Source organism: Carassius auratus, chromosome 10, assembly GCF_003368295.1.
Source record: "Carassius auratus strain Wakin chromosome 10, ASM336829v1, whole genome shotgun sequence".
Classification (NCBI taxonomy): domain Eukaryota; kingdom Metazoa; phylum Chordata; class Actinopteri; order Cypriniformes; family Cyprinidae; genus Carassius; species Carassius auratus.
In genome coordinates this window covers 7,705,827-7,718,141 of record NC_039252.1, presented here as the reverse complement: position 1 = coordinate 7,718,141, position 12,315 = coordinate 7,705,827, and the positions used below count along the sequence as shown (strand labels likewise).

At 36.9% G+C, this 12,315-nt stretch overlaps 1 pseudogene; it reads left to right on the top strand.

Annotated features, from left to right (window-relative positions):
- Positions 1 to 2,337: 2,337 nt before the first annotated feature.
- LOC113109455 (SWI/SNF-related matrix-associated actin-dependent regulator of chromatin subfamily A containing DEAD/H box 1B-like) lies at positions 2,338 to 12,110 on the top strand (annotated as a pseudogene).
- The last annotated feature ends 205 nt before the right edge of the window (positions 12,111 to 12,315 follow it).

Sequence of the window (12,315 nt, the reverse complement as noted above, 5' to 3'; positions counted from 1 at the left end):
CCAACTAGAATATCTGAGGAATATCAGTACAGTGCTGCCAATGCAAACAGTGTAATAAGCCTCTCAAGGGCATGCGTTGTGTTTTTTGCCTGCTGGCCTCCTGTGCTTTATTGCTTTATTCCAGTATAGAGTCAGACACTATCATTCCAGAGACTCCTGAAACCCAACGTCCATCAGGATCGGCTCTCTCCACTGCCCTTTCTGACTCTGACTCTGATATTGAGATATAAGGCAGTTAATGATGCCAGTCAGGTCAGTCATCAGCTGCAGTATTTGTGCTTCAGGACAAGGCACTGTGAATACAAAAAGGCTTCCACAATGATTTTTTTTTAAAATATTATCATAAAAGAAAGTAAAAAAAAATAGTAAGTTAAAAGAACTGTAAATTTATGGTTTAACATTGCATTGAATGTAATTTTACTGTAAAACGGTATGCATTTTGAAAGTAAAAGCTATTAATTGCCATATCATTTACAGTGAAAAACAGTAAAAACACATTCCCAGAAATCCCAGCATCATATGAAAATATTTTATCTACATATTTTTCTTCCCATTATTGTTATTAGTAATGTACATTAGGGTGTTTTGTGTAACATGTTCTGTTACTTAGCTAATGTTTTCCCATTATTTTATTGTCACGTGTGTTACAAGTTTAGGAACAGGAATGTTGTCCCATTCTTGTCTAATACAGGCTTCTAGTTGCTCATCTGTCTTAAATCTTCGTTGTTTCCTCTTCTTCTTTATCATGCGCTAAATGTTTTCTATGGGAGAAAGACCTGGACGGCTGGCCATTTCAGTACCCGGATCCTTCTTCTATGAAGCCATTACAGTAGCGTTCCTGTATGTGATGCAGTGTCGTCTAAGGGCCGGAATTGTTTTGGGCCTTGACGCTTACGGACAGAGATTGTTCCAGATACTCTGAATCTTTGGATGATATTATGCACTGTAGATGAGGATAACTTCAAACTCTTTGCAATTCTTCTCTGGGAAACTCCTTTCTGATATTGCTCCACTATTTTTCGCTGCAGCATTGGGGGAATTGGTGATCCTCTGCCCATCTTGACTTCTGAGAGACACTGCTACTCTGAGAGGCTCTTTTATTCACAGCCATGTTCCCAATTGACCTAATAAGTTGCAAATCGGTCCTCCAGCTGTTTCTTATATGTACATTTAACTTTTCCGGCCTCTTATTGCTACTTGTCCCAACTTTTTTGCAATGTGTAGCTCTCATGAAATCCAAAATGAGCCAATATTTGGCATGGCATTTCAAAATGTTTCACTTTCAACATTTGATATGTTATCTATATTCTATTGTGAATAAAAAATACGTTTATGAGATTTGTAAATTATTCCATTCCTTTTTTACTCACAATTTATACAGTGTACCAAATTTTTTGGAATCGGGTTTGTACTTACAATGATTCATAGTGGCTTTATATTATTTTTATTATATTTATTTAATAATATTATATTTTTATTATGTTTTGTTATTTTTATTATATTTTTGTATTAATAAAGTGGTTTTCGGTACATTTTAGGCTAAAAAGCAGATTTTAGTATATAAACATTATATCACTTAAGAGCTATATAAAAATGTGCAGGCACCAATATGCCATCCCATAATACATGAAGCACTGTCTCTGTATTTCTTACACTGAATTTCTGGCTTTTTTAAAATGTAAATGTAACAGGTTATTTTATATTCTGTAAATGTAAATGTAAATTTAGGATTTTTTTCTATTTTGTAAATTTAACAGGCTATTTAAGGGGATACAGTGCATGATTTGAATGACTTGCATTGTACAGTTGTTGTTTGTACACTCTAGCTGATGAATCAATAATGTTGTTGACCATTTTCATAACCAGTTTGAGCAAATATTTGCAGCCTTACAAAATTATAAAATATTATACAGTGCAAAAAATGTCTGCAGGTTCTGACTACACCTGCTTTTAAGTCATCATATGCATTTGTTTTAATTGCCATTCATAAACTGTCATTCATGAGACTTGACCTTAGAATTGATAATGAAAAGGAAATTATATTTTCAAATAGTTCCAGCCGACAAAGTTGTTCAATGGTATGTTTTATACTTTGATATCAAGGCAAGAAGAGCCTGAGAAAATAGTGCTGTCATCTGATAAATAAATATTACTGTCTGATGAAGAGAAGTAGGCTAACTGTGTGAAAACTGAGAGGAGTCCGAATCACAGCAGAACAATGAGCTCTACCTCAAAAGCTCTTACAACATGACGGAAATGTTCACGTATGATAAAAACAAGCGCTTTCTACATCCACTGTGACAATCCTGGGTGCATTCCAGCCATCGTTTGGGCTGCATGTCAATAATCATCTCACTGACGTTTAAGGTGACCAATAGTGCACCCCTCGTCCCTGAAGACGTCTGGAATGGCAGGTACAGATAAGCAAAGCCACTCCATCAATCTGAACCATTCCCATGATAAAATCCCATTGATCGCTTGAATAGCTTCAGTATTGCTGAATCCAGCTGAGTTTGATGTGAAGATGCATTTGCTGCATTGATTCATGTGTTGCTGAGCCTTGTTGACGTGCTCTCCTTTTCAGCGTCTGCTTCGGTCCACGAGAGGAGACAGCAGCAGATGTGTGGCGCTTCCCAGGAGAGCCACAGCTCCCATCGCAGGAGAAAGAGGCGGGCTCCTGCGGTGAGCTCAGGCCCAGTCATTGGATTAACATGGGACGCTCCGTCTCTGATCCTCTCAGTACTGACAGCAAGGCATTTTATTCCTCTGCAAATCCACCGAGGCTAAATTGAAAAGAGTGTCCCGATCAAGGACACTAACAGTATGTCTTTCTAGCTGGGATATCAAGTGCCAGGTTACCGGTTAATCCCTTTTCAAGATGATTTATTGGGCTATTCATCATTTGTCAATGGCGGGAGTGTATGCGACCGCACTTTAGTGCTGCAGAGATGACGTATTTCTGTAGCGTAATCCATAAGTTACCATTACTTTAGTTACCTCCACTAAAAGCTTTTCAATTATTGCAGAAAATAAGCTTTTTGGCCAATTAAAGTATATAATTCTTACCCATTTTATTCATCAGTCATGTTTGGTGTTATTTGAATAGTCTGAGGACGAGTGGTACAATGGTATCAATCTTACAAATGTAGACTAAAAGATACAGATCCTGAGAGTTAAGTGATTTTTGCTTACTGTAATGGTATTGCCCTTTCCCAGGGACTTCCATGTAAATTTCCTTCTGTTCCCATTGAGGTGTAAAACCACCCCGGACCTGGCTTAATGCAAATTCCAATTGTTTGTACATGCCTTCATTTGGGGGATGTTTCTATCTTGGTGTTGTATTTAAAGGATTGCAGCAAAAGGATCAGGGCGATTCTGTAGACAGAAAGCCTGTAATGTGGTGTGTATCTCTTAACTTCATACTATGTATTTTCTATGGTCAGGTGTGCATATTTTACTTTTAGATTCATATTTGAGAATTTGATGTTTTGTTGATATGATTTGATATGTTTGAATTGGATATGTAATTGGCAGAATATATATTTACCTGACTGTTTTAATAAATTGTTACATTTGATTTGATTAAGTTTTTCACTGTGATTATTGACTGTAGTAGATTACGTTGTATCCCTGTTAGTGACATGAGCACCAGAATGAACAAGTAAATATAAAATAAAGATTTTAACAACTAGAATAATCAAATGTCAGAAGAATACTAATTAGAAACAGACATGCAAACCAATTTGCATTTCAACCAAAATTCAAGGTCATAATAAAATGGAGTCTGATTTGAGTTGAACTTAAATTTAATAAATTTGCATGATGAAAAGACCAAAAACGCATCTAGATAACTTGTTTCAAGTGTAAAAAGACATCAACACACACCATTTTTCAAGTTCAAGTGCTGCGACTTAAATCTCTTCTTCTGTCTGGATTGTTTCTTGGACAAAAAGGCAGATTCAGTGTTATGATTGGTCAGATTGCCTGTCAATCAAACTCCCAAAAAAGGCTATAAACCACATCACAGTCAAAACGTAATTCTTTCAGTCTTTATTTAAGAAAACCTTTTCTCTTTAAGTTTGAGTTAGAACAGTTTGCAAGAGCGTGATTATAAACACAATGAGGCGTGAAGGCGATTAGTGAGTAAATGAGATTTCCTGTTAGATATTATGACAACGTTTAATGACCACGAAAACCTCCATTTAGCTATTGTCAGTAACAGTCTATTTCAATAGAAGTAAAAGTAAAAAAAAAAAAATACAAAAATAGATATTTTCTGAAAAAAAAAAACATGAAAGTATCTTGATCTTGTGTTAACCACAGTCCTTATTTCAGACATTTGAAGTATTAATCCAGAATTAAATGATTTCACTAGATAAGACCCTTGTTCCTCGGCTGAGATCGTTGTAGAGCGCTCTGAAGCTGCACTGAAACTGCAATTTTGTCCTTCAACCTTTTGGCTCCCATCGAAGTCCACTATACGGAGAAAAATCCTGGAAAGCTTTCCTCAAAAACGTTAATTTCCTTTTGACTGAAGAAAGAAAGGCATTATCAGGTAAATGATCAGGAAATTAAAGTTCTGGAGTGAACTAATCCTTAAACTTTAAATCCATTCTTAAATAAACCTGTTTACTTCGGGACGATGGAACCAGAATGCTAAAATGCAAACCCATTTCCAGGTTTCGGCCTACAAAAATATGTCAGCCCTGCAGTACTGGGATGTGGGTCACAGTTTTTACATAAGCATGTGATAATTGTCCTAATGCTTACACTCTTTCTATACATTTAGAATTTGAGTCTGAAGATGACACCTCTCAAATGTCCACTGCTGCCAATGCACCAGACAAGTCTCAGGTTGTCCAAGTTCCCAGTCCACCCCAACCAAACCCACACAGGCCTCTTGATGGGATCAAAACATCTCAGAGGAGAGCAAAACTGTCGGTATTGACCATAAAATGTGAAAATGTCAGAACCATATATGAGCTCAGAGGAGGAGTGCAGTGACTCTGAGGCCTCTTAGGTGAATGTATCTGACCAATCAGATGAAACCCTATCCAAACTCAAATCTGAGATCCTCAGCTTCCTTCAGACCGCTTCTGTGGATGAGCTCACACTCATTGCAGGATGCTCTTTGAGGAAGGCTCAGAAAATCACTGAGCTGAGACTCGTAGAAAAACCTGGTGAGAGAACTGTGCATTTTGCTTTCTGCTGATAACTGCCAGAACATTTAGGTCAAGATCAAAGAGCAACACTTTTTCTCATTTCTTTCTCAGGATGACGCCATGCACAGAGGAAACAGTCTTTCCACTGAGCTGCTAGTATGATGTCGGACGGTCCTGAAGGAAAGGGATTTACCATCATACATTTCAGAAAAATATGGCATTGTCATTGCGGAGTGATCATTTATTCTTATATTTCTTTGGGTTTTTCTAGATCTCAGCCGTACCAGCTAATTGGACTGAACTGGCTGACTTTACTACATCAGAACAAACTTAGTGCAATCATGGCAGATGAGATGGTTTGTTTTTATAATGGTTGTGTCTGAATGATCATTTACACTGCGATGATCCCATATCAAATCACTAGGATGTGTTTTCATCTTTTAGGGTTTGGGAAAACCATTCAGACTACCTCGTTTCTGGCCCACCTTTATCAGGAAAGGAACCTCGGGCCTCATCTCATCACCGTTCCTGCTTCTACTTGGTGAATAGAGCAATTAGAATCTAAATATGTTTTTTCTTTTACAGAAAATTTGGTTCTGGTACTGAAACTTTGGTGCCCCAGTTTCAAAACACTGGTATATATACTACTATATCATTTTTTATATTAAATGTTTTGGTAGCACTTTATTTACATTCCTGTTCCTCATGTACATACTATGTACTTATTATAGTAATTACAATAACTATGTAGTAACTAGGTACTAACCCTGAACCTACCCCTAAACCTAACCCTACCCCACTGTAGTTACCTTGTGTAACCAGAAATTTCTTAGATAAATACACTGTAAGTACACCATAAGTACATGTTAGTACACGTACTGTAAAATAAAGTGCAACCAATATTTTTTATATTATATTAAATATTATTTTATATATACACTCACATAGTGCTGCTGTGTCTGCAAGTGGATGCAGGATTCATTGCACTCCACTTTTTGGGGAGAAACCAATCTACAAAAGGTTTACTTTACACATTAACCTAGAAAAGGAAATGTTTTAGCATGAAAAAAAAAAAAAAAACAACATAAAAGAAAATGTTGACGTCAGTCTAGTTGAGTTATTTCGGGTCTGCCAAGGATCACAAGTATATGTGCTGTGAGAATATGAATCAAATAGTGGATACAGTACAACATCATTGTCTCCAGGTAAGTATGAGTGAAGTTCAAGCTCTCAAATACACTCGTGGCTCTTGCCCTGAACCCGCGAAGTAAGAGTCGAGGTGTTATATCCTTCATAGACCACCTGCATATAAATCAAAGAAGGTGCCTGGGGAAAATATGTGTCTTTTGAACTATGCCACACATGGAGCCACAAGCCGTGAAGTTAGCATAGGAAAGAAAAGCTCCCTGCTTAAAGATATAATAATGATGAAATACTCAGCGTTTGAGTGAACGTGAAAAGGTCTAAGTAAAACGACCCTGTCCCATTCATTATTTATGGTAATGAAACATGGCTGTGCCTCATGTCCTGCCCCTTAATACCTCAGTTCATTAAGATGATCTCTTCTGCACAGTTACAACCTGGCTTTTGGAAATAGCAGTGACCGCAGCCTGTTCTGCAAGCTCAAGCTGTGTTCACCGAAGGCCACTTGCTGAAGAACATGAACTTGCAGTGCTACCGACACCTCATGGCCATCAACACAAGCTCACCATGAGCTGCATGTATACCGTACCTGTCATCCATAGCAACGCGTCAGTGGTCATTAAGAATAAATGCCTTGAGCTCTATTACAGCCACACGGCCTGTTTGTGTAAAAGCAGGAGTGTGTGCTGCCCTGATGGGGTTAACCACTGGGGTTTAACTGCCTTTGCCCCCTCAGACACTCAGGTTTCCCCTCCATTTGGATCCAATCAGACTAAATATCATTATTGCTAATATAAACAACATAAAGCTGGGAGCATGCTGTACGGTTTTTGCCACAATTTTAACATCAAAGATTTTTTTGGGAGCACTAAAGATTTGATTTGTCATTGAGGCATTACTTTATCAATATATATAAATATTCCTGTAGAAAGTACACAGTATACCAACACTAATGCAAACAATCCAGAAGACCCTACCATCAGGGCAAGCAGTATTATTATTTTTTTCAATAAATGAAAAATCTAGTTCAGATGTTTCTAATATTTCTTTGGTCTGTTCCAGCAGAAATCTGCAGAGGAGCAGAGCAGTGTTGAGAGGGACAGGATCACCCATGCCAAGCTCATCATGAAACCCTTCATCCTCAGACGTGTGAAGAGCGAGGAGCATCTGCATGCAGACTCCATAAGCAGTCTGCATAATGCATGTGGTCTCAGAATGCATGTCAATGTGAAGGTCTGTTGGACAACATCTCAAATGCATTATTCAGTCTCATGAGCAGAGGAGGCACTTTGCTTGTCATGTTGACCCTCTGTGGCTCTAGGGCACTCCAGCGATTCACTGACAGATGGTGATGTGCCCAGCAGGTCCTGAAGCAGCTGAATTTTGTGCCATGTCCGAGAAGCAGCAGGAACTCTACAACAATCTTTTCCACAAACTGAAGCACTCCAGTAATGGGAAAGTATGTATTTAAAGGATGAGTTGTTATAAATGGTACTGGCTTCAGTATATGTGAATCATAGTTTATTAACCACGTCTTTCTGCAGAACGTTTGCTGCAACTGAGGAAGATGTCCAACCAACTGCTTCTTCATCGGCAGTATTATATCACAGAAAAATCAAAGCTATGAGCAGACTCATGCTCAAGGTCTGAGATCTTTTTTTAAGTGGTACATTTTGATTAAGGCTGCGGGAAGTTTAGATCTTAGCAGGTCCTGATGGAATCGATTCTTTTTTCTGCACTGATTTTAAGTAGGTCAGCAGAGCTCATGTAGCCAGACTTTTGACTATCAGCATTAAGTCTGTTACCATTTTTGTCTTATTCTGTCAAAGAGCTATCCATTTATAAAGAGACAGTCTCTGAAGTAAAAAAAAAAAAACTCTAAAAGTTTCTTTTAACAGTTGTTTAGGGATAAAAAAAAAAAAAAATCTAAAATAGGTTATAACGTAAAAATGGGGTGCTATGAAAAATACTCATTTAATACATTTAAACACTGTTGAAAAACTGTTCAGAACAACTGTACAGAAAATACATAATATTAATAATTATATTTAGTTAATTTTATTTATGAATATTTATGAATATTATACTGCAACAAAGTAATTGAACATAAATAAATAATAATAATATTTCTATAAATGCATAAAAAATATTATAATTAGGCCACTGTGGAAAACAAATGATCAATTTCAGAGCAGTGTTGGTCCGCAAACAGCTTTATGTATGGATAGTAATAATAATAATAATAATAATAGTAAAACTAAATGTATTAATATTATACAATGCCAAAAAAATGTTAAGCGATAAAATATATATTTATGAATATATTATCATTGTTTTTTAAAAGTAATTATTATCATCATCATCATCATTATTGGTCACAATGGTCTGTGAACAGCTGTACGGAAAATATTAATAATAGTTATGATTATAATATTATAATCATTTTTTTAATACATAATAATTATTATTTATGAATATTAGGTTGCTATGGAATATACTTATGTAATACATTTTAGAGCAGTGTTAGTACACAAACAGCTGTGTGTGGAAAATAAGTAAAATAATAATAACATTAATAAAGATTTAAAAAAAAAATTATTGCTGTAGTGTAATGTTGATTTAGTTATTGTGTCAAAAATATGAAATAAAACAAAAATTTTAAATCACTTTGGCATTTCGGTCATACACTAAATAAACAATCTATATTAATATCAGGTTACAGTTGATCTCATTAATTCATAAAACAACAGTATTAGTCAGTCTTGACTTAGTGCTTCATACAGAACTGCAGCAAGAAATGAGTATAATTAGGCCAGATATTTACGAGTATAGTTTTTTTTACTTGTTCTGTTATATTATATGTGTATCGTATCTGAAGAGTCTGCATGTTACTGTTAATTCCAGGAGCCGAGTCACGAGACACAGATCCCGCTCTCATCAGAGAGGACATGGAGTTGCACCGCATCTGTCAGCAGTATTCTGCACTGCATGAATACCAGCTCGACACAGACCTACTGCTGGACTCCAGGAAGCTCGGCCTCCTCACACAGCTGCTGAACTCCCTGAAGGAGAAGGCTGGGGAAAACAGATTCCTGTAATGCTCGGCAGAACAAATTACATTTTCAGCAACCCCTTAGAGTATAATGAAAGTTATTTAACAATACAGAGAAATACACTGTGTCCCAAATTACACCATACTGCACACTGTCACCTATAGACATAGTATATACCTGGTTACAGCACACAGTATACAAGAGTTATTCCAAACCCATATGACTTACTTTCTTCTGTAGAACACAAAAGCAGATGTTTCGCAGAATGTTCATGCTGCTCTTTTACATACAATTTGATCATCTTCTCCTCTCATCTTCATCAGCATGGTTAATATCTCTTTTTTTTCCCTTGCAGGGTGAGCGAGTGGTGAAGTTTAGCCAGTTCACAATGATGCTTGACATTAAGCACAGATGCAACCGACTGGAGTTACACACTTAGATGTCAAATATTGCTGAGTAACGGAATTCAGGACAGTCTCAGATCATCATCGGCTCAAGTCCAGACTCATGACAGGAGCGAGTGAGAGAGGTAATGTTGGCAGATGGTGTTGAGGCGGAGATGATGCTTATTGTGTCTCGTCACAGCTGTGGTAAATCACAGATTGTGTCTCCTTCAGTGACACAGTGTTCTCCATCCGTGTCCTTGAAGACTTTGTCTGTCTTAGTTTGACGGAAACAGACTATTGGCTTCATGATCTGGCCAAGAACCACCAGTTTAGACAGGAAGAGACCATCTGTTTTGCCCAGTGAAAATTATTGGTCTTGTTTTGTGTTCTGTGCCATCATTGTTTAGGTAGGGGTGGATTACTTTTGGTTCTGTGTTGTTTGCTAGGAGCGGTTTTGTTTAATTTGTTTAATGTTTGTTTAATAATTTATTTATTGTAAGAAAAAAAAACATTAGTGGTCAACCATCGTCGATATGTTGGCCGATATCTGGCATTTTTTCAAATATTGGCTTCTGCCGATATGTTAGAGACTTTTATTTTGGTTTCTATTTTATTTTGTGATTCCCAGTTCACACAAATTTTCCCAATTACAAAGTTCCCTGTTGGTTACGGTGTTTACTTACTTTTTAATGTATTTTAAAATATTTTTTATTTGTGAAAATAGAATCACAGTATCAAGAAGTTATCATCTAAAGTATGTTTATTTTACAATTAAAAATTTAACTCACAGGACATAACCATGGGGCTTCGGCATCGACGCTTGGTGTAGGATGTGCCTGAAGCTTGTGGCTAGCATCTGCACCAGGGTATTTGCATAAGGCAATCTGCTTAGCTGACGCCAGCGTTGTCACTTGAAAAGTTGAAACGTTTTTATCTTTTGCCGCAAACAATGCCAATGACGTGACGTGATGGACTCACAATTCAGTGCGACAATGTTTGACGTTATGCTAATTTTCAAATTATATTAATTTAATTAAATATTATATTAATTAAATATTAACTAAAATAAATAAAATGTAATTCTGAATTATTATTAAATATTATAAATTCTGAATTATATATATACACACATTAGTTGACCACTAAAAAAGGTATATTTTGCTCACAGAGGCTGAATTTAATTTGATCAAACAATGGCATAAAATATTAATACTTAGAAAATAAAGCACATAAAAAAAATTAATTATGAATAAAATGTTGGGAATCGGAAGACATGCATGCGGAAGATGAAGATGTATGCGTTTTTGCACGCACGCCTCTGGTAAATGTCTCCTCTTGGCTTATTTCGAAATCCTCCAAAGTTTTTCTTTACAAGTCCTTGTTTTGTGCTTCTAATTCGTGACCAGTGTTTTGTTTTGTTCTCTCTCCGCACTCGCCACTAACCACGCAGCGCTGACGAACTACAACATCCACCTTCACATCTTCCAGTTCCCCACAGTCAGCCGGAGTGAGGGAAAAAAAAGTGTTTATTATTTAAAATCTGGATATTTATCTTACAAAAACGCATGTATTTGCTACAGGGGGTCTTTATTCGCCCCCTGGAGTCATGTGAAGGATCTTTATTACAGATGTGCGCACTTTATTTCACGTCTGAAACAGTTGACAACAAACACCCGCTTCCCCCCACTGAAAGATAATTTTTCATTTAACTTCGATTGGATTATTCTGACCTTCTCACATACACCTAGGATGCTTCGAGGGTGAGTAGAAGATGGACCAATTTTCATTCTCGGGTGAACTAACCCTTTAAGCAAATAAAATCAAATAAAAAATCAGCCGATAACTGATATCATATGGCATTGATATATTGTGCATTGTGGATCTCCACTTAAATTTCATTATTGTGACATATTACCAATTATTATGAATATATGGAATTATTACCAAAATGTAAATTTACTAGCAGCACGTCATTCTGTTTCATTCATATAGATCACCATGTTGTTTTCTTGTCCAAATCACTGAACAACATGATCCAGGGACTTTTGCTTCTGTTAGCGTACTGTAAATCACTTCAGACAGAAAAAAAGTGACTTCTTAATGCCAATTAAGTAAATGGACAGTAATTGTAAATATCACTGGGCTTTTACAGAATTGGGCTGATTGACCAGTTCAACACAGACCAGGATATATTTGTGTTCCTGCTGTCCACCAGAGCTGGAGGACTGGGCATTAACCTGACTTTAGCCAATGTGGTCATCATTCACAATATCGACTGCCGTTACAATGACAAACAGGCGGAGGGACGCTGTCACCAGGTGGGACAAACCAGTGAAAAGACACTGGACATGTGTGTCTCACAGTAGGATTTCCTTTTGTTTGACTAGCGTCTGTCCTAATGCTTTTATATCTGAATGCATTTGTCCCATTTAATACAAATATGCTTGGTTCTTCCAGGTGAAAAGGGAAACATTACCTGATGATATGAGCTCGCTGCTAAAAGCTCTTCTTGGACTCTTCTTGGAAAGCTGGCTCAGGCTCGAAGCGTACTGTGATATTGTGACACTTGAC